Consider the following 25,566-nt stretch of genomic DNA (forward strand, 5'->3'; position numbering starts at 1 on the left):
GGGCGCCCGAAATGAAGGGCGGGATGACCAAGGGGCGTATTCACTAGTGTGCGATGTTATATCAATAGAAATACATTGCGCGCAATTACATATGTTCTAGCGCGACGCACGGATATTCATTTTTATAATGAATGCACTTTATAATCTATTTTTGTTTGCACCTACTCTCTCCAGTACCTATCCGAAACCCTGTAGGTTGTAATCTTACGTCTCTTGCTTAGTTACGCATAAAAAAAACTTAAGTAACATTACATCAAAGTGTTACTAAAAAAAAATTTAAGGTCTAAAATCATAAATTGTAGATATCAAGCGCTGGAATAAGCCACACGAATGGCTTGCGTCGAAATATTAAATATCTCGTGAAACTTTAGACATCATGCGAGATTTTAGGCAGGTAGGGGAGATAGGGGAGCATTGGGCACTTTTTTACTTAAGCCTTAATTAAAATGCAATTTTTTAACAAAATCAACTTTTTACTCCTTATATTAGTAGCACATATATTTGGCTTCAATTATAACTAAGAACACTTATACAATTATAATCAGTCTCAAAATTGCAAGAGATTTTCTGAATACTGTCAAAAGTGCCCAAACCTCCCAATGGTCGGGAGGTTTGGACACCTCAATGGGAGGTTTGGGCACTGTATTAAATAGGCCACTTAATGGTAAATTACTTGAATATTAAATAATATAATCATAAAAACTTGCAATAAAATCAACAAACAATCAACTGTTTTAAACTATAAGTACTCAAAACAAAAAATAGGTACTAAAGATTTAGTACTCAATACTCAGTATTCTTACTTCAGTAATAAAATTTATCTAAGATTCGGTATAACCCAGATGGGCTTATCAAAAGTATACTTAGAGCTGCCACGCTTGACCCATATCTTTGGGTTTGGCAATTTGGTTTTGATGTCTTTCAATGGGACACTTGATATATCTTCAATCTCTGGATAATAATAAAACATCAAAAGTATTTAGTATTCAAATTGAATATTTACACGCAATTTAAACCCGTCGAAATAATTTTCTTTTAACAGAACTTACTTTTTACAGCGATTGCCGAAACAAACAATAGTGGCGGGAGCATTGGGCATGCCCAAACCTCCCTTTAAAATTAGTGCTCAATGCTCCCCACCCCTTCATTTCACAAATAAATTCAAATATGTTTTTTGTAGTCTAATGTTTTACCTTAATTTATACGTTAATATTAGCTTTCGTAAACACATAACTAGATGACAATACAGAAACTTACGGCTTTACGCAGATCACGTTGTTATTTCCTTCGAAATCACATCAAAATATTTACTTTTGCACGCGCAAAACGGTCGACACCATGTGACACTGACAACTAATCAAAATGGCAGATGATATTAGCCTGAGCGGTGTTGCCAGTTAGTAAGCTAAACTACCACAGTATACAAAATTAAGTACCTTTCATACGACCCGACTTACAAGGTGGTGCCCGAACCTCCCGACTGCCCAATGCTCCCCTATCTCCCCTACAGCTATGTAAACAGCGCTATTGGTATAAATTTTAATGTATCTAATACTCATTTTTCTGCCATGAAATAGATACTTAATCATGTTTGTCTACGTTCAATACGTATTCTAAATTCATAATTAAGTTATTTACGCAGTTAGTTAATCAAAAACTGCCTACGTTCGACAATATAACATCGAAAACCTATTATTCAGCTCGCAACATCCTGCATAAAATCTTAACGACGCCTGTAAAATGTGCTCGCTCTACAATTTTCTGTAACAAAACAATATGCCATTGCACAACTGCAGCGGTGTCATATGGTACGAATGTAAAATGGAATACCTACGAGAAATACGACGCCTGGTCAAAGTTCAATACATTCTGCACCGGCTGAGCTCAATACTCTGTGCTCTATCGTTAACGTCCACTCCTTTAGGAAAGCGAAAACAAGAATATTATTTTTCATAAGTTTTGAAAACGTATATAGATAAAGTATTTGCAGTAGAAGAGGGTGCAGTTTATTTCCTATTAATATAAGTTGACGTTGAAATGCAGTTCATCTGTATCGGCCGTTATTTATAACCCTAACCGTTTACACATGTTATAGAGTAGTACGATGATAACCTTTTAAATATGTTCCTTTACACGTGTATAGTTACATTTTAATCAAGATGCTTTTCCACATACAATGTAATAACGGGGTTGATTACCCGAACCGATCAACTGACAATCGACTACGTATAATTGTTGTGATCGTGGTAATTACGACATTTCACGGTCATACAGGGAACGTTATTAGCTAACCAATAGTAATTAGTTTGAAATTAATACCTTAATTAGATGTAATTACTTGGCTGACTGGCAATATATGATTTTATTACATACAACCATTTACCCTATGGCTATAATTATCATTTCATTAGGCTGATCCACTGTAACAATAAATATTAACAGAAATGCATTACTAAGATATTAATCATATGAATTATGATTATTATGAATTGCGAATTGCTATATTGACTAAAATATTTAGTATTAATAATTCAGCGAGTCTTGTTTTTCATTCCATTTTGAAAAGTAGGTATAATATTAATAACACATTCATATTAGGTAAGTACACCGGTTTGATCATGACATGAGCAACGACGAAACCACAAACAGATACAGACACAGACATAACATCCATAATTCTCCATATCTGCGTCGCTGGTTAAAAACACAATCCCGTAACAAAAACACATTGTTAAACAAGTGCCTGTAATATGACAACTGAAAAGTTGTCGAACAATATTAATGAACGCTGGCCCAATTAGCCAAGACGTGAAAAGGCTTATTCGAACCTTTGATAATTGACTCTGTGGATTTCCGTTGCGTTATTAAAAGTGGTACTATTAATGAATCAGTGGTAGATTAATATAATGCATTAATTAATGAAAAAACCGGCCAAGTGCGAGTCGGACTCGCGCACAGAGGGTTCCGCACCATCAACAAAAAATAGAGCAAAACAAGCAAAAAAACGGTCACCCATCCAAGTACAGACCCCGCCCGACGTTGCTTAACTTCGGTCAAAAATCACGTTTGTTGTATGGGAGCCCCACTTGAATCTTTATTTTATTCTGTTTTTAGTATTTTTTGTTATAGCGGCAACAGAAATACATCATCTGTGAAAATTTCAACTGTCTAGCTATCACGGTTCGTGAGATACAGCCTGGTGACAGACGGACGGACGGACGGACAGCGGAGTCTTAGTAATAGGGTCCCGTTTTTACCTTTTGGGTACGGAACCCTAAAAAGATAAAAAGAATATTCCGTAATCAGTAGTTAAATTATTGGTAGGAATTTTCCGATAATATGTGATTCTACACAGGTCAATTCCTTTTTAGAAAAGCTCGTCCGTCATGAAAAGTATTCATAGGGAATAATAAAAATACATCATTAATTCATTACAATCATGATTGTCGTTATAAACATTAGGTGTCAAAAAACATAACATGAATTAGTACCGCTCGTCGTGTGTGTATGACATCTACTCACGCTATTGCACTTGAATTTGGGAGGTCACGGTCAGTGAGCGAAACTCATATCATATCTATTTTTAGCTAAACTTTCAGGCGGCACTCCATACAGCTACCGCAGTCGTGTCAACCGCAGTTAAGTTCGGTTGCACATATCTCGGTTATATGGCTTTTTTTATACATACTTCATGGAATTTTTTTTAATTACATTTTAAAATGTGATCTCTGTCAGAGCATCTTGTGTCCTAGATTACCTAGCAATACTGCGTATTTAGTGGGAAGATGCCACTGGTTATTTGATCACCTATAGACGAGTCATGTTATTAGTTTTTTAGATGTAAACGAACGCTGGGATGGACAGTCTCAGTGGTACGGGACCATTCGCCTGGTTGGGAATTTCTTGCTTCTTTCAAATTAGTCGTTTGATGAAGTAAAATTATATTCAATTTCTTTTTCTAAGCACTATATTTTTCTAAACAGCAGTGAAACACGTTCAGGCTTATTTGATAGGAAAGTGGCTTGAGAAGCGCTTTGCACAACGGAGTGATTACCGCCAGCCAGCATTACCTCTCATTACGCGCCGTGTGCGCACCACCCGTATATTAATACTGTCCCCATTGAATGCAGTCATTTCGACATGCATGCCGATGAACTACTGGCGATTGTTATGGTGGAGCATTATGGTGAAGGTATGTACTTTACCGTTAGGTACTATCTCTGAGGGCCCATAGGCCATTTTATTTAAAGTTATCCCCTACACTTTTTTTTAAATTTGTGAATTTCTGTTATTTCTACTCAGAATCCCGAGCTCTTTACTCTATCCTAATAGGAGAAAAAAAGTGTCCCAAGGTTTTTATTTCCATTCCGTTACCACTTTTCATAGACTTTGTATGGCGGTCACGGAACACTTTTTTTCTCCTATTAGGATCAAAAGAGCTCGTGATTCTGAGTAGAAATAACATAAAAAATTCCAAATTTGAAAAAAAAAAGTGTAGGGGCCAACTTTAAATAAAATGGCTCCCATATAGACGAATTCCAGCTTCTCAAACAAACAGCAGAGCAGCTGGCAATCTATTGAGAAGAAGAACCAACCGTAGTCGTAATCACTAATTTTAGAGAGCCGCAAATGTTCTTCAACGTAGTTTAGTAACTCCAAATATTAATTTTTGTACCCCTGTTATAGGTAGAAGGGAACTGCACAAGTGTACAGCCATAAACTGCACCTGGATGCAGTATTTCTGCTTCGACCCTAAGTTTGTTTAAACTACTTTCGAACCATTTGTTAAATGTAACGCTCACGTAACTAACTACATAGTAATTACCTACTTGGTTATACGTGAAAAAGAAGCATAAATTAATGCTTCGGTAACGACGGAAACTGTAAATAAAAACAAATCGAACTATTTTGAATTTGAATCTGGGAGTAAAAAGCTGCTACTACCACATAATAAATAAAAGATTATAGGTGAACCAGGATCTATTGAGGGTGCGCCATGTTACGGAAATTTGCTGGTACTAATTTCTAGCAATGGCAACAATTTTAATAATAGACAACATCTACCCTCTATGATAGTTGTTAATATTGACAATGTAAACATTGCTTTGTCTAGTTTCGTGTGAACATCGTGTGAATTATTATTAGACTGCAATAATCATGCCGAAAGTTTTAGATTTTACAGAGAAAAAAGTTGTAAATAGTGTATATAGTTATTTATTGAAAAAAAACTAGCGGGAGAGAAATTTCTTCCATTAGAAAACATAACGAAATTAGCATCTGAATTGACGGGTAAGTTTCAAACTTATGGACAAATGTCACTATAGTCAGGTCGTCACGATTTGGTTGATGTCTTGTAATAATTTGATTTGTGTATTAGGTGTATCGCATGCATCGGTATCACGGATTGCTAGCGAAGGGCGTAATTAAACGACCAAACCTAAAAAAAAGAAAACAAACAAAGAAAAAATATCTATATGTCGGAGCGAGACACCAGAAAGACGTATTGCAGCATTACAGTTCATAGTTAGACGCCTGTAAAAGTCGATTAGCAATGTTTGGCTGCGTATTGTTTGCTTGTGACGAAATAGTAAAGTTGCGTAGTGAGTGGCGCCACCATCTATTGGCGTATTATTGAACTAAGATGACAGGTAGAAGGCTTTGGAACGTCAAGAGGAGTATCTTGAGTGAACGTAGGCACGAGCAGGCATTTTTGTCGTTATGTTGGTAGACTGGTCAGGCAGGTTTACCAACTTGAATTGGAGGCGGGAGCGGTTGGCTCCGCCGCTGGAACTGGCTTCCTTCTTCTTGATCGGACCGCGCTAGAGATCGGACGTTAGCCAAGCTCGTGCCTAATTCGCTACGTTCCTGAAGGCTTACACCTGAAGGATTATTCTGAAAGCTTATAGATTCTCACGTTGTTTAACCGTTTAGCTAAGTGTTTTATTCCAAGTGTTATTTTGATTTCTTATGTGCCATTAGAAGCTTACTTTTGTAAAATAAAGATTTGAACGGTTTCATGTGATCTTTTTATTTTGATTCAAATAATTTTGGAATAGTGATTGGTCGTTTTGATAATTTAGTACTAAAATATAGTAGGCACTAGTATGGGTAACGAGTCTGAATGTTTATTTCATGCGTAGGTAGCATACCTACTATTTTGGCTGTGAAGTAATACATCTAGGTACTACCCCCACGCGCCCACCGCCATCGGGACCATCCGTCCCCGACATCAGCAAGTGGGATCGATGCGGAGTTTCATGTATTGCTTACACAGCCACGTGGGAGCGCAGGTGTATTTCCGGTTTGTATTTCTGGTGACCTACATTCCATAATCTGAACACGTGGTAAGGTAAGCTCACGTGTCTAACCTTGATTGAATGGTGAGTGTAATTCATTGTTATTTGGTGAGAATTATTGTGAAATTGTGAATTATGATTGAGGCAGTCGAGCATAGCGGTCGTTACGTGACGTCATGTCTGGGATCGTTATGTTTCTTTGTAATTAATTTTTGTAATCCATTTAAATCGAAGCGATCTTGAGTTATTTTGATTGGAAATCCATACTGTTAATTAAAACCAAGTATTAGCTATCACGACGTGATATTATTCATCGCTCACTTGTGAATCTACCCTCAATAATTGATTTTTCATGAAAATACAATTAATTTTTAAAATCCATTTAAATCTAAGTGATCTTAAGTTATTTTGGTATGAAATCCATATTGTTAATTAAAATCAAATATTGGCTGTCGCGACGTGATATTATTTCATCGCTCACTTGTGAATCTACCCTCAATAATTGATTTGAAAATACAAATAATTTTTAAAATCCGTTGAAATCTAAGTGATCTTAAGTTATTTTGATGTGAAATCCATATTGTTAATTAAAATCAAATATTGGCTGTCGCGACGTGATATTATTTCATCGCTCACTTGTGCATCTACCCTCAAAAAATATTTTTTTTTTCATTAAAATACAATGCACCGTTAGAAATTGATCCTGCTGATTTGCCAATGCAAGGATTATGTAATCTTTACCCTGTAACGTTTAGTAATTAATAAAATTGCGACAAATTATTGCTCGTAATGCCGTGATAGATCACAAATCGTGCATACTATGGAAACATGAGCTACGCATATGAAAATTAATGTTACAGTGTCCTGCAGCCAGAGCCGAGCGAACTTGCAGACACCATTACGCCCGTAACACAGAAGCAGTTGTGCAGTATCTTCTGTGCTGGAGATTTGGAAATAAAAGGACAGGTTTCGTTCTAATTGTTTATTAGTGAATTTTATTTTGAGTGTAATGGCGAAGCATAACAGTCGAACGTAACTAATAAGCTGTCACTTTTCGTATTGGCCCATTTTACCTTGTTACTTATTATTGGAACACGTGTTTGTTTGTTCATAGAATGAAATAAAACGCACTCATTAAAGTTTAAATTTAATTCTGAGATTTTTGAAGTCCCGTATACATTGGAAACATCTTTTTTGTGTCTGCTACCTTGCATTTCATAAACCTTTTCAGTTTAGCCTGCATACATGATAAACCTGATACCGTGCAAATGATGATTTCAGTAACAGCCAGCTATGTTGAACCACATCGTGTCCCTCGCAATCTGCCGCAGCAACGGCAACGGCAAGCGGAAAGGATCAGCCTCCGTGCTTGGGTTGGACCTCACCACCACTACCTTTGACTTGGTCGCGTGCATCATACTTTATTAAGCTGGTGAGCAGTTCCCATTTCGTTGGGATTATTTTGAGATGTTTTACTTCTGCATAGAAGTCTTGAGCGAGTTTCTGTTGTTAAAGCTAAGGAAGAAAGCTATCTTTAGTGATTTTGATCAGTAATGTTCAGTTTCAGTTGATCAGTTGACGCTGATAGTACCAATGGTTCTGAGTAACATGATTTAAAGACCTGTTCTTGTTTTCTTTTTTTGGAATTCACTGTTAACATTGTTTTGCTTTCGACGGACTGAAAGCTTGTACTTTCGAAGGACTGAGAGTACGCCCGATGGACTGGGTACTACTGTTTTGCTTTCGATGGACCGAAGGCACGCCCGATGTACTGGGCAATACTGTTTTGCTTTCGATGGACTGAAAGTATGCCCGATGGACTGGGTATTGTTTAGTGACCGCATCAGAAGTGCCGGAGCATGTAAGAGGTGCACGTGGTCTGCTTTTTATGTGCAGAATGCTCTTTGCGAGGAGTAGCACTTACGCGGCTGAGATGGTTACTTCTGACGAGGGTCTGGTATCTGCCGAAGGACTGGCAATGCACCGAAGGACTGGTGTTGTTTTGTTAAAAATGAATTCCCGTTTATGTACTGTGTTCATATGAGTAAAATTGGAACTATCAATTCAGAATGTTATTTATTTTAAGAAGTCTTACAAAAACTTAGATCACATATGACCAATTTTTTTATGCCAGATAATTTCCCCGTAAATTTATATTTACGACAATAGTAGTGATACTGTCTAGCAATGAATTAGAGCTGTTGTGATTTGTGTTTTTGATGTTTGGGATTGTTCTGTTTTCACATAAATTTGAGAGTATCCGCCAGATGGAGGCGATGATTATTGGAGTGTATCCGTTAGATAGCGGCGATGATTACTGATGATTATTTTTATTTAGTCGTTGCTCGATTTTTGATTATAGAATTGAGGATTGTTAAAGTAATTTTGAACAATTTTTTTTTTCTGGTTTGATTGATAACAAAGTTTGATTTTAATAGTAATTTGAGTGAGACCCAAATTGTTGGTCAGGAATGACCGAGCGATGAGATACTGTGCTGAGTATTTTGTTTCAGTATCAAATGCATACACCCACACACGAGGACGTGTGTAGCGCAGGACGGCCGTGTCGGAGCGAGACACCAGAAAGACGTATTGCAGCATTACAGTTCATAGTTAGACGCCTGTAAAAGTCGATTAGCAATGTTTGGCTGCGTATTGTTTGCTTGTGACGAAATAGTAAAGTTGCGTAGTGAGTGGCGCCACCATCTATTGGCGTATTATTGAACTAAGATGACAGGTAGAAGGCTTTGGAACGTCAAGAGGAGTATCTTGAGTGAACGTAGGCACGAGCAGGCATTTTTGTCGTTATGTTGGTAGACTGGTCAGGCAGGTTTACCAACTTGAATTGGAGGCGGGAGCGGTTGGCTCCGCCGCTGGAACTGGCTTCCTTCTTCTTGATCGGACCGCGCTAGAGATCGGACGTTAGCCAAGCTCGTGCCTAATTCGCTACGTTCCTGAAGGCTTACACCTGAAGGATTATTCTGAAAGCTTATAGATTCTCACGTTGTTTAACCGTTTAGCTAAGTGTTTTATTCCAAGTGTTATTTTGATTTCTTATGTGCCATTAGAAGCTTACTTTTGTAAAATAAAGATTTGAACGGTTTCATGTGATCTTTTTATTTTGATTCAAATAATTTTGGAATAGTGATTGGTCGTTTTGATAATTTAGTACTAAAATATAGTAGGCACTAGTATGGGTAACGAGTCTGAATGTTTATTTCATGCGTAGGTAGCATACCTACTATTTTGGCTGTGAAGTAATACATCTAGGTACTACCCCCACGCGCCCACCGCCATCGGGACCATCCGTCCCCGACATATATAAATTCTTACTTATAACACTTGCGTTACTTATTGACTTTACGCTATTCATTTTATCTAAATCGAGCCAGCCATTTAAGCGTAAAAACCGAAGAAATATCCAAACATCAAACTTCGCACTTATTAAAGTTGTCGGAATAAAACAAAAATCATCTGCCAATTTCCATTGTCCCCACTATACAAATTGTTGCTATATAAAATTCAAAACGAGCGCCCTCTTGACAATACTCCCAAAGTTCTGGTTTACCTATACTTAATAAAACTTAATTTAAAAAGTTAAACGAATCTTTCATAGCTGCTGGAATTCCTTATATAAATGAATAAATAATAAGTAAGTTATGTCGATAAAAGTTAGCTTATACATGATAGATTAACTATGTGTTTATGTCTACACGCTGGACACTAAGGGTAACGTCATGGAAGGGACCTTTAGGGAAAAGAGGGAAAGGAAGACCCACTATGAGATGGCAAGATGATGTTACCAAAATTGCCGGGCCAAATTGGATACAAGTGGCCAAGGATCGAGATACATGGAGGGCTTTGGAGGAGGCCTTCACCTGTGAACACGGGGTTCTTGAATAACTATTTAAAACATAAATCAAATAGGTATGTAAACAATTTTTAAATGTTCATGAAATAAAAGGCTTTTTATTTTTATTTTTTTATTTATTTATTATGTCTACACACCTCCTGCGGGCGCAGCATGGTTCCATTTTTATCGCTTGTCACTATGTCCGTCACTTTCGCACTTACATACTTGTTAGAACGTGAAATTATGGTGACAATGACAAGCGATCAAAATGCGACCGTGCTACCGCCGATGAGAGCCTATATTGTACATCGACAAACGCCAAACGAAAATTTATCAGGATGACAGATGCTACGAAAAGCCACGTGACCTTTCCATACATGATTTAAGTTTCGAGAGGACTTTTTTGTGGCATTAGTAGCATAGTTACTTTGAGGAACTGTTGTAAGTGTAAGTGTAAGGCCTGAGTGGGCGCTCGAGTTGGGCGTGCAGCAGGGCGGGGCGTGCGGCGTGCATGTTAAACAAATGCAAGCGTATAGGAGCGGCCTTAGTGCACGCTGCTCAAATCACTTTTGAGCCCGACGCCACGCTGCACGCCCCGCCGAACGCTCCGCTTCGAGCGTCCACTCAGGCCTTACACTTACCCATCCTCATTGGGTATACGAGTAGAAAGGGCACGAGCAACGAGAGCAAAAATTTAAGGTAATGCGCCAGTGTTGCCATGGCATAATAGCCATATCATAAATGTATTTCTGATCAATTTATAGGTATGTCATATTACTTAATCTTGGTTTTAAAAGTGACCCAGGAGAACGAACCATGGCAACGTTTACCCATGTATAATAAGAAGTTTATATTATTTTGTCTGTATTTATACCGGTGCAGCGGATTGACCTAACCGCGGAACTGTCGAATTGAGGTCAGTCCTACGTCTAACTAGATTGTCCCTGTGTTCGTCGAGAAAGGAAATCACATTTGTGAGAAACTGGTGCTGATGCTAACTATACCAACTTGGCCGAACTGCGAAACTTTACTAGTAAATTCCTATAGGTAGATACTATTCCTGATGCTTTAACTGTAAAACTTATAAAATAAAATTTCTTTGATTAAGTTCCTATACCTGGCGTGTTGTGTTGTGTACATTTGTTTTATTAGGTAAAAGTTGACATGTAGCATAATAGCCATACCTTAGTAAAAAAATAATTAAAAAATTATTATTGTGCTGTGTGTAGGACGACAATAAATATACTAGATAGATATAAATAAATACTTAAATACAAAGGCATCATCAATAACTCAGAAACTAATGTATGTGATGAACATACAAATAAATTGCCTTACTCAGATTTGAACCCGGCACCTCCTGCTTCGTAGGCAAGGTTCTACCGACTATGCTAGGAGGCCGTCACATCATACTACATATCAAACTATTATTTTGCATTGTTAAAATTAAATTGAATTTTATTAAATTGTACAACGGGACTTACTTATTTATTTATTTAAACTTTATTGCACAAAAGAAAAACTTATCGTACAAAAGGCGGACTTAATGCCAAAAGCATTCTCTACCAGTCAACCTTAAGGACTTAATCGCGTATCTAAACTTCAAGATTGCCCCCAAGAAGATTTCTCCGAGACCACGGGGACAACGCCGTCCTCGAAACGTCGGAAGTAAATCTTGAAACTTAGATACGCGATTAAGTCCCGTTGTACAATTTAATAATGTGTAAAAATCGTGAAAGTTTAAATTGAATTTTCTTTCAAATATTGAAGTATAATTAATCTTAGATAAAAACTTGGTGACGTGGGATACTGTGAAGCACTATGCGTGTGATCATACGTATGCTATTTAATTTGGAGCACGAATAGAAACTAAAGCGATGTTTATTATTAAAGTACATACTATTAATTACTCTAAAGAGGTTCGATATAAGATATATGTCTCATATCGAGCTTCATTATCATCATCATCAATATACCCAGTGTTGGCCGAACGTTAATCCCAATTACCATTAAAAATTAACCATTGAAAAGGTTAATTCGAATTAACCATTAACCATTGAAGGAAATTTAATTGTCAATTCGCATTAACATCAATTTGCATTAATATTAATTTATTTCGAACCATTAAAAATTAAAAAGAATTAATGGTTAATGCTTCACAAACCATTAAAAATTAAATCAATTTTTAATGACAATTAAAAATATTATTGATAATTATCAATTAACAAAAATATATCGTAATTTTATAAGGGCGCCCGTAATTTTTATCTAGCTAGTGGACCTCAGGTTTGGTGCAACATAGAAACACGCCGTTTGATCATCCGACTCGTCTTGATGAGCACTTGGGAGACCAGTACCCAAGATAGAGCTGATGCTGAACCCTGGGTGTACCTAGTGGAATTCAGGTTTGGTGCAACATACACACACGTCGTTTAGGCTATTCGACTCGTCACAATGAGCACTTGGGAGAGCAGTACCCAAGATGGAGCTGATGCTGAACCCTGGCTGTACCTAGTGGAACTCAGGTTTGGTGCAACATAGACACACGCCGTTTAGGCTATTCGACTCGTCACAATGAGCACTTGGGAGAGCAGTACCCAAGATGGAGCTGATGCTGAACCTTGGCTGTACCTAGTGGAACTCAGGTTTGGTGCAACATAGACAAACGCCGTTTTGGTCATCCGACTCGTCTTGGTGAGCACTTGGGAGAGCAGTACCCAAGATAGAGCTGATGCTGAACCCTGGCTGTACCTAGTGGAACTCAGGTTTGGTGCAACATAGACACACGCCGTTTAGGCTATTCGACTCGTCACAATGAGCACTTGGGAGAGCAGTACCCAAGATGGAGCTGATGCTGAACCTTGGCTGTACCTAGTGGAACTCAGGTTTGGTGCAACATAGACAAACGCCGTTTTGGTCATCCGACTCGTCTTGGTGAGCACTTGGGAGAGCAGTACCCAAGATAGAGCTGATGCTGAACCCTGGCAGTACCTAATGGAACTCAGGTTTGGTGCAACATAGACAAACGCCGTTTTGGTCATCCGACTCGTCTTGGTGAGCACTTAGGAGAGCAGTACCCAAGATAGAGCTGATGCTGAACCCTGGCTGTACCTAGTGGAACTCAGGTTTGGTGCAACATAGACACACGCCGTTTAGGCTATTCGACTCGTCACAATGAGCACTTGGGAGAGCAGTACCCAAGATGGAGCTGATGCTGAACCTTGGCTGTACCTAGTGGAACTCAGGTTTGGTGCAACATAGATAAACGCCGTTTTGGTCATCCGACTCGTCTTGGTGAGCACTTGGGAGAGCAGTACCCAAGATAGAGCTGATGCTGAACCCTGGCAGTACCTAATGGAACTCAGGTTTGGTGCAACATAGACAAACGCCGTTTTGGTCATCCGACTCGTCTTGATGAGCACTTGGGAGAGCAGTACCCAAGATAGAGCTGATGCTGAACCCTGGCAGTACCTAATGGAACTCAGGTTTGGTGCAACATAGACAAACGCCGTTTTGGTCATCCGACTCGTCTTGATGAGCACTTGGGAGAGCAGTACCCATGTTAGAGCTGATGCTGGACCCTGGCAGTACCTAGTGGAACTCAGGTTTGGTGCAACATAGACAAACGCCGTTTTGATCATCCGACTCGACTTGATGAGCACTTGGGAGAGCAGTACCCAAGATAGAGCTGATGCTGAACCCTGGCAGTACCTAATGGAACACAGGTTCGGTGCAACAGAGACAAACGCCGTTTTGGTCATCCGACTCGTCTTGATGAGCACTTGGGAGACCAGTACCCAAGATAGAGCTGATGCTGAACCCTGGCTGTACCTAGTGGAACTCAGGTTTGGTGCAACATAGACACATGCCGTTTTGGTCATCTGACTCGTCTTGATGAGCACTTGGGAGAGCAGTACCCAAGATAGAGCTGATGCTGAACCCTGGCTGTACCTAGTGGAACTCAGGTTTGGTGCAACATACACACACGCCGTTTTGGTCATCCGACTCGTCTTGATGAGCACTTGGGAGAGCAGTACCCAAGATAGAGCTGATGCTGGACCCTGGCAGTACCTAGTGGAACTCAGGTTTGGTGCAACATAGACAAACGCCGTTTTGATCATCCGACTCGACTTGATGAGCACTTGGGAGAGCAGTACCCAAGATAGAGCTGATGCTGAACCCTGGCAGTACCTAATGGAACACAGGTTCGGTGCAACAGAGACAAACGCCGTTTTGGTCATCCGACTCGTCTTGATGAGCACTTGGGAGACCAGTACCCAAGATAGAGCTGATGCTGAACCCTGGCTGTACCTAGTGGAACTCAGGTTTGGTGCAACATAGACACATGCCGTTTTGGTCATCTGACTCGTCTTGATGAGCACTTGGGAGAGCAGTACCCAAGATAGAGCTGATGCTGAACCCTGGCTGTACTTAGTGGAACTCAGGTTTGGTGCAACATAGAAACACGCCGTTTTGGTCATCCGACTCGTCTTGATGAGCACTTGGGAGACCGTACCCAAGATAGAGCTGATGCTGAACCCTGGCTATACCTAGTGGAACTCAGGTTTGGTGCAACATAGACACATGCCGTTTTAGTCATCCGACTCGTCTTGATGAGCACTTGGGAGAGCAGTACCCAAGATAGAGCTGATGCTGAACCCTGGCTGTACTTAGTGGAACTCAGGTTTGGTGCAACATAGACAAACGCCGTTATAGTCATCCGACTCGTCTTGATGAGCACTTGGGAGAGCAGTACCCAAGATAGAGCTAATGCTGAACCCTGGCTGTACCTAGTGGAACTCAGGTTTGGTGCAACATAGACACACGCCGTTTTGGTCATCCGACTTGTCTTGATGAGCACTTGGGAAAGCAGTACCCAAGATAGAGCTGATGCTGAACAGCTGGCTGTACCTAGTGGAACTCAGGTTTGGTGCAACATAGAAACACGCCGTTTTGGTCATCCGACTCGTCTTGATGAGCACTTGGGAGACCCTACCCAAGATAGAGCTGATGCTGAACCCTGGCTATACCTAGTGGAACTCAGGTTTGGTGCAACATAGACACATGCCGTTTTAGTCATCCGACTCGTCTTGATGAGCACTTGGGAGAGCAGTACCCAAGATAGAGCTGATGCTGAACCCTGGCTGTACCTAGTGGAACTCAGGTTTGGTGCAACATAGACACACGTCGTTTTGGTCATCCGACTTGTCTTGATGAGCACTTGGGAGAGCAGTACCCAAGATAGAGCTGATGCTGAACCCTGGCTATACCTAGTGGAACTCAGGTTTGGTGCAACATAAGCCCACGCTATTTAGGTCATCCGTCACATCTTGAACCTGCAGGTACTGCCAGGGTTCAGCATCAGCTCTATCTTGGGTACTGCTCTCCCAAGTGCTCGTCAAGATGTGACGGATGACCAAAACGGCGTTTGTCTATGTTGCACCAAACCTGAGTTCTATTAGGTACTGCCAGGGTTCAGCATCAGCTCTATCTTGGGTACTGCTCTCCCAAGTGCTCATCAAGATGAGTAGGATGACCAATACGGCGTGTGTCTATGTTGCATCAAACCTGAGTTCCACTAGGTACTGCCAGGGTTCAGCATCAGCTCTATCTTGGGTACTGCTCTCCCAAGTGCTCATCAAGACGAGTCGGATGACCAAAACGGCGTTTGTCTATGTTGCACCAGACCTGAGTTCCATTAGGTGCTGCCAGGGTTTAGCATCAGCTCTATCTTGGGCACTGCTCTCCCAAGTGCTCATCAAGACGAGTCGGATGACCAAAACGGCGTTTGTCTATGTTGCACCAAACCTGAGTTCCATTAGGTACTGCCAGGGTTCAGCATCAGCTCAATCTTGGGTACTGCTCTCCCAAGTGCTCATCAAGACGAGTCGGATGACCAAAACGGCGTGTGTCTATGTTGCACCAAACCTGAGTTCCACTAGGTACTGCCAGGGTTCAGCATCAGCTCTATCTTGGGTACTGCTCTCCCAAGTGCTCATCAAGACGAGTCGGATGACCAAAACGGCGTTTGTCTATGTTGCACCAAACCTGAGTTCCATTAGGTACTGCCAGGGTTCAGCATCAGCTCTATCTTGGGTACTGCTCTCCCAAGTGCTCATCAAGACGAGTAGGATGACCAATACGGCGTGTGTCTATGTTGCATCAAACCTGAGTTTCACTAGGTACTGCCAGGGTTCAGCATCAGCTCTATCTTGGGTACTGCTCTCCCAAGTGCTCATCAAGACGAGTCGGATGACCAAAACGGCGTTTGTCTATGTTGCACCAGACCTGAGTTCCATTAGGTACTGCCAGGGTTTAGCATCAGCTCTATCTTGGGCACTGCTCTCCCAAGTGCTCATCAAGACGAGTCGGATGACCAAAACGGCGTTTGTCTATGTTGCACCAAACCTGAGTTCCATTAGGTACTGCCAGGGTTCAGCATCAGCTCAATCTTGGGTACTGCTCTCCCAAGTGCTCATCAAGACGAGTCGGATGACCAAAACGGCGTGTGTCTATGTTGCACCAAACCTGAGTTCCACTAGGTACTGCCAGGGTTCAGCATCAGCTCTATCTTGGGTACTGCTCTCCCAAGTGCTCATCAAGACGAGTCGGATGACCAAAACGGCGTTTGTCTATGTTGCACCAAACCTGAGTTCCATTAGGTACTGCCAGGGTTCAGCATCAGCTCTATCTTGGGTACTGCTCTCCCAAGTGCTCATCAAGACGAGTAGGATGACCAATACGGCGTGTGTCTATGTTGCATCAAAGTATCAAACCTGAGTTCCACTAGGTACTGCCAGGGTTCAGCATCAGCTCTATCTTGGGTACTGCTCTCCCAAGTGCTCATCAAGACGAGTCGGATGACCAAAACGGCGTTTGTCTATGTTGCACCAGACCTGAGTTCCATTAGGTACTGCCAGGGTTTAGCATCAGCTCTATCTTGGGCACTGCTCTCCCAAGTGCTCATCAAGACGAGTCGGATGACCAAAACGGCGTTTGTCTATGTTGCACCAAACCTGAGTTCCATTAGGTACTGCCAGGGTTTAGCATCAGCTCTATCTTGGGCACTGCTCTCCCAAGTGCTCATCAAGACGAGTCGGATGACCAAAACGGCGTTTGTCTATGTTGCACCAAACCTGAGTTCCATTAGGTACTGCCAGGGTTCAGCATCAGCTCAATCTTGGGTACTGCTCTCCCAAGTGCTCATCAAGACGAGTCGGATGACCAAAACGGCGTGTGTCTATGTTGCACCAAACCTGAGTTCCACTAGGTACTGCCAGGGTTCAGCATCAGCTCTATCTTGGGTACTGCTCTCCCAAGTGCTCATCAAGACGAGTCGGATGACCAAAACGGCGTTTGTCTATGTTGCACCAAACCTGAGTTCCATTAGGTACTGCCAGGGTTCAGCATCAGCTCTATCTTGGGTACTGCTCTCCCAAGTGCTCATCAAGACGAGTAGGATGACCAATACGGCGTGTGTCTATGTTGCATCAAACCTGAGTTCCACTAGGTACTGCCAGGGTTCAGTATCAGCTCTATCTTGGGTACTGCTCTCCCAAGTGCTCATCAAGACGAGTCGGATGACCAAAACGGCGTTTGTCTATGTTGCACCAGACCTGAGTTCCATTAGGTACTGCCAGGGTTTAGCATCAGCTCTATCTTGGGCACTGCTCTCCCAAGTGCTCATCAAGACGAGTCGGATGACCAAAACGGCGTTTGTCTATGTTGCACCAAACCTGAGTTCCATTAGGTACTGCCAGGGTTCAGCATCAGCTCAATCTTGGGTACTGCTCTCCCAAGTGCTCATCAAAACGAGTCGGATGACCAAAACGGCGTGTGTCTATGTTGCACCAAACCTGAGTTCCACTAGGTACTGCCAGGGTTCAGCATCAGCTCTATCTTGGGTACTGATCTCCCAAGTGCTCATCAAGACGAGTCGGATGACCAAAACGGCGTTTGTCTATGTTGCACCAAACCTGAGTTCCATTAGGTACTGCCAGGGTTCAGCATCAGCTCTATCTTGGGTACTGCTCTCCCAAGTGCTCATCAAGACGAGTCGGATGACCAAACCGGCGTTTGTCTATGTTGCACCAAACCTGAGTTCCATTAGGTACTGCCAGGGTTCAGCATCAGCTCTATCTTGGATACTGCTCTCCCAAGTGCTCATCAAGACGAGTCGGATGACCAAAACGGCGTTTGTCTATGTTGCACCAAACCTGAGGTCCATTAGGTACTGCCAGGGTTCAGCATCAGCTCTATCTTGGGTACTGCTCTCCCAAGTGCTCATCAAGACGAGTCGGATGACCAAAACGGCGTTTGTCTATGTTGCACCAAACCTGAGTTCCATTAGGTACTGCCAGGGTTCAGCATCAGCTCTATCTTGGGTACTGCTCTCCCAAGTGCTCATCAAGACGAGTCGGATGACTAAAACGGGGTTTGTCTATGTTGCACCAAACCTGAGTTCCATTAGGTACTGCCAGGGTTCAGCATCAGCTCTATCTTGGGTACTGCTCTCCCAAGTGCTCATCAAGACGAGTCGGATGACCAAAACGGCGTTTGTCTATGTTGCACCAAACCTGAGTTCCATTAGGTACTGCCAGGGTTCAGCATCAGCTCTATCTTGGGTACTGCTCTCCCAAGTGCTCATCAAGACGAGTCGGATGACCAAAACGGCGTTTGTCTATGTTGCACCAAACCTGAGTTCCATTAGGTACTGCCAGGGTTCAGCATCAGCTCTATCTTGGGTACTGCTCTCCCAAGTGCTCATCAAGACGAGTCGGATGACTAAAACGGGGTTTGTCTATGTTGCACCAAACCTGAGTTCCATTAGGTACTGCCAGGGTTCAGCATCAGCTCTATCTTGGGTACTGCTCTCCCAAGTGCTCATCAAGACGAGTCGGATGACCAAAACGGCGTGTGTCTATGTTGCACCAAACCTGAGTTCCACTAGGTACAGCCAAGGTTCAGCATCAGCTCCATCTTGGGTACTGCTCTCCCAAGTGCTCATTGTGACGAGTCGAATAGCCTAAATGGCGTGTGTCTATGTTGCACCAAACCTGAGTTCCAGTAGGTACCTACTGCCAGGTTTCAGGGTCATTTTGTTGTCTCATTTTAAAATATCACGACCTGATAATTCACTGAAGCTTGTATTCATATGCTTATTTTTAATTTTAATACCTAGCTCCAAGTTTCTAAGCAATAGTAACATTAATTATTAGTTTATGAAAAAATTGATTTAATTGCATTAAACGTTAATTTAGATTGACAATCAATGTAATTAAACGCCTCAAAATTCAATTCTAATTAACTTAATTTAAATTGATGCGTAATGCAATTGACTAATTGCGGATTTAATGGTTAATGGAAATGATTAATTGTTAATTAGAATTACACATTACGGCCAACACTGAATATACCTTAGGTTTTCTGAATTCCCAAGTACTAATTCTAAAATTCTAAAACGTATTTTTTATAAAATATGCGTTCTCACGTTTACACGTGCACATTTATTAAAGACAGGAAAAAACACACAGAGGTTTCCGGACTGTCTTTGTGAGTAGGTAGTTCTTTTGATTGAGTGGTCAAAAGGCTTTATTCGACAGCAAGAGCTCTCAATATTGGGGTTTACATCAAAAATATCTTTTACGATCTTGTACCTTAATTCATTGTAATAAGGCAGAAAACCCCTGGCCCTGAAACTACGCCTCGACAGCAGAATAATAGATGCAATGAGAGCAATTATCGGTAGACCCGGACAATTTAACCTGTACCTAAATTTAGGTAAAATTGTAGTTTAGAGTTGAAAACTATAATAACGTGATTGTGTATAACATGTCTAAATGTGTTGGTTTCCTTAATAGTAGTTGGTACCTAGACAATTATTATTAAAAGCTTGAAAATTTAATTTACTACATGTATGTACCTAATCGTTATGTTTGTGTTACAAATATATTTCAAATACTTTTATTAATTTTCATCTACACCGCTTACTTTCGGTGTGTTTTAATTTATACAAGTACTCTTAAGACAATATGTACGTTAAACAATTTTTGTTAAAACGAGCAATATTTGTGCATTGATGCATTAAACTATATGCATGAATACATTTTTACCAAGTAAGTATATATACCAATGAGGTTAGCATAAAAATTCCGTTTAGCGCTTCAATGTTTTGATTTATTTTTCAGGTTGTACAACGTACATACATATATTATGTACCTACTACAATGAGCAAAGGTTCAAATGTTTTTAGTAAGCGATAGTAGCACGCAATATCTCCAGTAGATACATTAGGGGCCGGTAAACAATGGCTGAAAAGCACCTATTTGGCTGATATCGTCCGGTTGATGAGCATCATTACATGTAACATAGCTCGAATGATACATACATACGTGTGTTAAATACCCTAACTAAACTCATATGGGGTATTAACCTCATATTTTTCACGTAAGACCGCGTTTCGTTTAAAAATATGACACAGACTCTGGTTAGTTCTTACTAGCCCTTATAATATAAGCTACGAATATAAATTGTTTCTTGATTACTTGCGACTATAAATCTGATGTCATTTTTCAAGATAGACTCTACTAAAAAAAGTCTACTTTACTTAGCGATTTGGAATTATTTTATATTCGTGATTGGCGTAGTTGGTGACAAATTATAAAACAAAAATAATTGGAATTTCTGAATATAAGTATAAGATTAATACAAAAGTTCGAACTTAACTACAGGGGGAAACAGCTTTATTGCGTTGACTCTAGAACTCTAGAATATTCTTTTTCTACTCCCGTACTTTTATTTGTCATTTGTCGTGCACACACCTTTAAAACCCTACCTTATAGTTGTCAAGACAAGTCTTTAGTCTATGCCCCAAAAAAGAATTTGTGCATACACGCAGTATCTTTTTGACGATTTTACGATACTTCGTGTAATGACCACTTAAAAAATATTAAATGAAATACAGTGTTGCCAACCTTATTTTAAATGTCATCTCTGACAAATAAAGTGAATCATAGACATGTTTTTTTTTAATTTCATTCATTCATTCATTCTTTTCCCGCCCGTACCCTCCATTTTTGCTGCTACTTGAATTAAAAATATTTGTTTTTACAATTTTATTTCAAAGTAAGTGTGCTTGGTCGTAGAAAAAGTATTGTATGGAACGTTGTTTAACTGAGTCAAAAAATACTCGTGGGGTCTTTATAAACAATTTTCGGCTTCGCCTCAAATTGTTACTCACGCCACTCGCCTTTTTTGACCTCTCTTAAACAACGGTTGCATAAAATACTATAATACCCTGTTTTTTTTTACTTTACGTAACACGGCTGGTTTAATGTCGTTGCATGCTAGACCAGATACAATGCATGTGCATCACATGATTCAGACAATGGTACGGAAAAATCTTCCATGGGAAGTGGGACGGCTTTTCTCAGCGCATTATTGTGGATATCGACGTGGTATAAAAAAGATTATATATTACTAGCATGTGTCTTAGAGATAATTAATGTGATAAAAAAAGTTTACAAACGATTAGGTCTGAAAATTTATTCAAAGCAGTTACAAAACTGGCTGTGGACAATTGGACAGCGCGCATGGTCAAAACTTGGATAAACATATAGTTGAATAACATGATTTTCCATAGTGTTGTCCGTTGTCCATAATGTTGGTTATCTTAAACGAATCTCGGAAACGGCTGTTACGATTTCGATGAAATTTGCTTTATGGGGATTTTCGGGGGCGAAAAATCGATCTAGCTAGGTCTTATCTCTGAGAAAACGCGCATTTTGAGTTTTTATATGTTTTCCAAGCAAAGCTCGGTCTCCCAGATATTATGTATGTATTTTAATAAATCAATTTGTAATGCATATTTTAACTACGACGTATAGTGACGGAAGTCGACCGAAGGAACATGCGGGCTGTCTACCGTTTTGTTACATCTTTATTCGATCTACTCATTACTATTTTAAGGATAAGAATATCTGGGTGAAAAACATATAATAACTCGGAAATGCGCGTTTTCCCAGAGATAAGACCTAGCTAGATCGATTTTTCGCCCCCGAAAACCCCTATATACCAAATGTCATCGAAATCGTTAGAGCCGTTTCCGAGATCCCCGATATATATATATATATATATATATATATATATATATATATATATATATAAATAAATAAATAAACAAGAATTGCTCGTTTAAAGGTAGTAGATATATTTATATATCTATTTATTTACTTATTTAGATTTACTACTAAATCCTTATTGATAGTTATGAATGTAAACAAATTTCTGGAGTATTTACCTAATAAGAAGTAAAAACATGCATACGAAATCTTAATCTAAGTAGTGTAACAGTTATACACATATTTAACTTTGATATCTTTCAGAATAAAGCTAGTCAAACTTGTTATAAATCTCTACTTATATTATTGTCAAAAAGAGACACGCAAGCTGAAGTCTAGATTAACTGGAAAGTGATGAAAACCTGCAAAACAAGTTTATACTCTAGATCAATGATTTATAACTCAAGATAGGTTATAGGCGTTTCAAAATTGAAGCGCTAAACTTGTGACAAATTGGACAAGTTGCCATTAGACGCGGCTGGACAAGCGAGAAATGTGCACGTGCTAACGAGCTCCCGCACACCGAAAGAGAAAGAGACGACCTTATGTTTAACAACGAGTGTAACAAAGATGGATAGGATGAGAAAATTAATCAAAAATAACAGATTTCTTCGTGGGCACAGAAAAAATATGGAAGTATTTTTTGTGCTCCTCAAGTATGAGTATAACCTATCTATGGTTATATAATATCATTGCTCTAGATATCTTCTTTTGTATAGTTACACGCCCTTGCTGTCAGCCTTGCCTTTATAGGTAGGTAATACACCTGTGTTTGCGTCGCTGGGCGATCGGAGAAGAATATGAGAAATAAATTTAGGTCAAGTATAGGTTGGTATTACGCTAGAGAAACTATTTCACTTTTATTTCATTTATATTTATTTTATAACAATATATGTTAAACTTAAGAAATATTTATTCCTAAGCCCTTTCATAAACTATCTTTTCTTCAATATTGGTACTTACTAGAGATGGGTAACTACCCGGGTAAATACCCGAGAGCGGGTATTTACCCGGTATATACCCGATATTTACCTACCCGCGGGTAAATACGCGGGTATTTTCGTTTTTCTTCTAAATGTGATGTGTTTAATAGTATGCGAGTATAAATAAGATTCATTTAAGTAATTTTTTATAATGTTACATAAAATGTATGTTCATGGTTCAAACTAATTACGAAAAGGTTGCTATGACGTGAAGTTCGATTTTAACATATAAGTCAAATTATGAATATCGTGTAAAATCATTCCCTGGCTTCCGGAAATGTTTTATAACGCTTTTAATATACATTAGAAAGATCAAAATAGAGACTACTTATGAATGATAAGAAAAAAAAATTGTGCAGTGTCACAAGCTCATAAGTCAAATACAGTTAGTTTTAGGACAAAAATGTATATAACCTTTTTGTAGGAAATTATGTGTACTTTAGTTTGTACATACAACACTTTTCGATATTAATGACAAATTCCAAGAAATATGAAAAAGTTTACTTTTACCCCCCCCCCCCCCCCTTCCCCCAACCACACCCCCCGCCGACTGAAGTTCGAATGTGTATTATCAACGTATAAGTATGATAATTTACTAAAATCTAAAAAAAAAATACTCTTATGACGGTCTTTTTTCCATATTTATCAAAAGTGTACTAAAAAATCCTTAGTTACAACTGCAGGTTTCACTAAACCTTTTCATTTTAAATGACACACATTAATTACAACCATTAACTCGGTTTATATCTCCACTTTAACACAACTCGACTTGTGCAATAAGAAATGAATCTACCCGTCTATTTGGGTAGATACGGGTAAATACCGGGTAGATGGGTATTTACCGGGTATTTACCTGGGTGGGTAAATTGGGTAAATACCCACGACCCATCTCTAGTACTTACGCAATTATAAAGAGTTTGTAAAACGGTAAACTTTTAGTCGCACCCGTTATTTTGATTTGGTTTTTTGCTTTTTGAACAACACTTTAATCTGGAACTATTTTAATTACCATCTACTCTACCATCAAAAATATTCCAATACCTAAGTACGAATATTAAAGTAAAAAAAAATATATTTTGCTTAAATATACAGAGGTATTTTGTTAAATTAAAACGAGGCCGTCTTATCTTTATTGTGTGTATAATGTACCTATATGGTTTTTCATAAGCCGTGAGAAGTAACGTATGGATATGGAGCAATGCGTTTTGATAACACACCAGGTATAAGCTTTTAAACTGTTTAGTTCCCAATGTTAAAGGTGTAGTAGCAAAAACATGAATATTTAGGAAATTGACAGTATCAGAGCTCGTTTCAACGTCGCATCAGTAATGCAGCTGCAATCATCATCCGAACGTGACGTTTAGCTTTAGCATATTTTTGTTACATTACCATTTTATGTGTTAGGTGAAAAAAAATATATTTTAGACTGAAATACACATGGAACATTAAGCTTAAAAATAATAATACAAACTATGTATAAATAAACTGGTTAGGTAAATATAATTTATATTTATTTTTATCTATGTTTATTCGGCAAGGCCCACCCACTGTTGAAAAACAAGATGACGCCAGATTGCGACCATAGCTAGGCCACCCGCCTGCCTAATGCAAATCATTGTACTTTTACTGATATAACTAGACCTTTAAAACCGTAACTAGTATGCGTAATCAGAGATCATATTTACACTGGTTCTCGTGTCCAGCGTTTTGAATACCAGCTGTAATTGGCTTGCAAACTGCATCCTTAATGGACATGGCGCCGCTATAATATGCATCCGATGCTTAAAATACCTTGCTAATGCTTCACTTGAATGAGTAATATGACACGAATTTTGTGCCAACACGGATTATTAATTTTATCAATAAATTAGACGTAGCAAAGTCAACTCTACTCTACATACATATTATAATTAATCTATATAATTAGGACAGTATTGACGAGTTATTTTATTTGCAGTATTTCGTATTAATCAAAGATATTGCAAAAAATTTAAACTCTAACAAAATCATACCAATAAACCTACCTACTATTTAGTAACCACTGTGGTTTCAAAAATCTAAATTATTATTAGTCCTATTAATATCAATAAATTGCAGTAAATCGACGAACATTGATCAATTAAAATTGAAAATGTGTCTTGTTTAAAAACAGCTTACAATTAAATTCTTCAAGTTGTATCAGTAAATATCAATCGCTTATGCAGAATAACAATATGTGTATACTTTAGCCAAATAATTTAGGTATCTACAAAAGAGTGGTAGCACAATATTTACTAGCAAAATTATACAGCAAAGTTAAATTTACGGGCAATGAC

At 39.4% G+C, this 25,566-nt stretch overlaps 1 protein-coding gene across 2 annotated transcripts in view; it reads right to left on the reverse strand.

Annotated features, from left to right (window-relative positions):
- LOC134651126 (extracellular serine/threonine protein CG31145) overlaps positions 1 to 25,566 on the reverse strand; it is a 157,434-nt gene that overhangs the window by 40,256 nt on the left and 91,612 nt on the right. The gene's annotated exons all lie outside the window — the stretch shown is intronic.

The sequence above is a fragment of the Cydia amplana genome, chromosome 9 (assembly GCF_948474715.1).
Source record: "Cydia amplana chromosome 9, ilCydAmpl1.1, whole genome shotgun sequence".
Lineage (NCBI taxonomy): Eukaryota > Metazoa > Arthropoda > Insecta > Lepidoptera > Tortricidae > Cydia > Cydia amplana.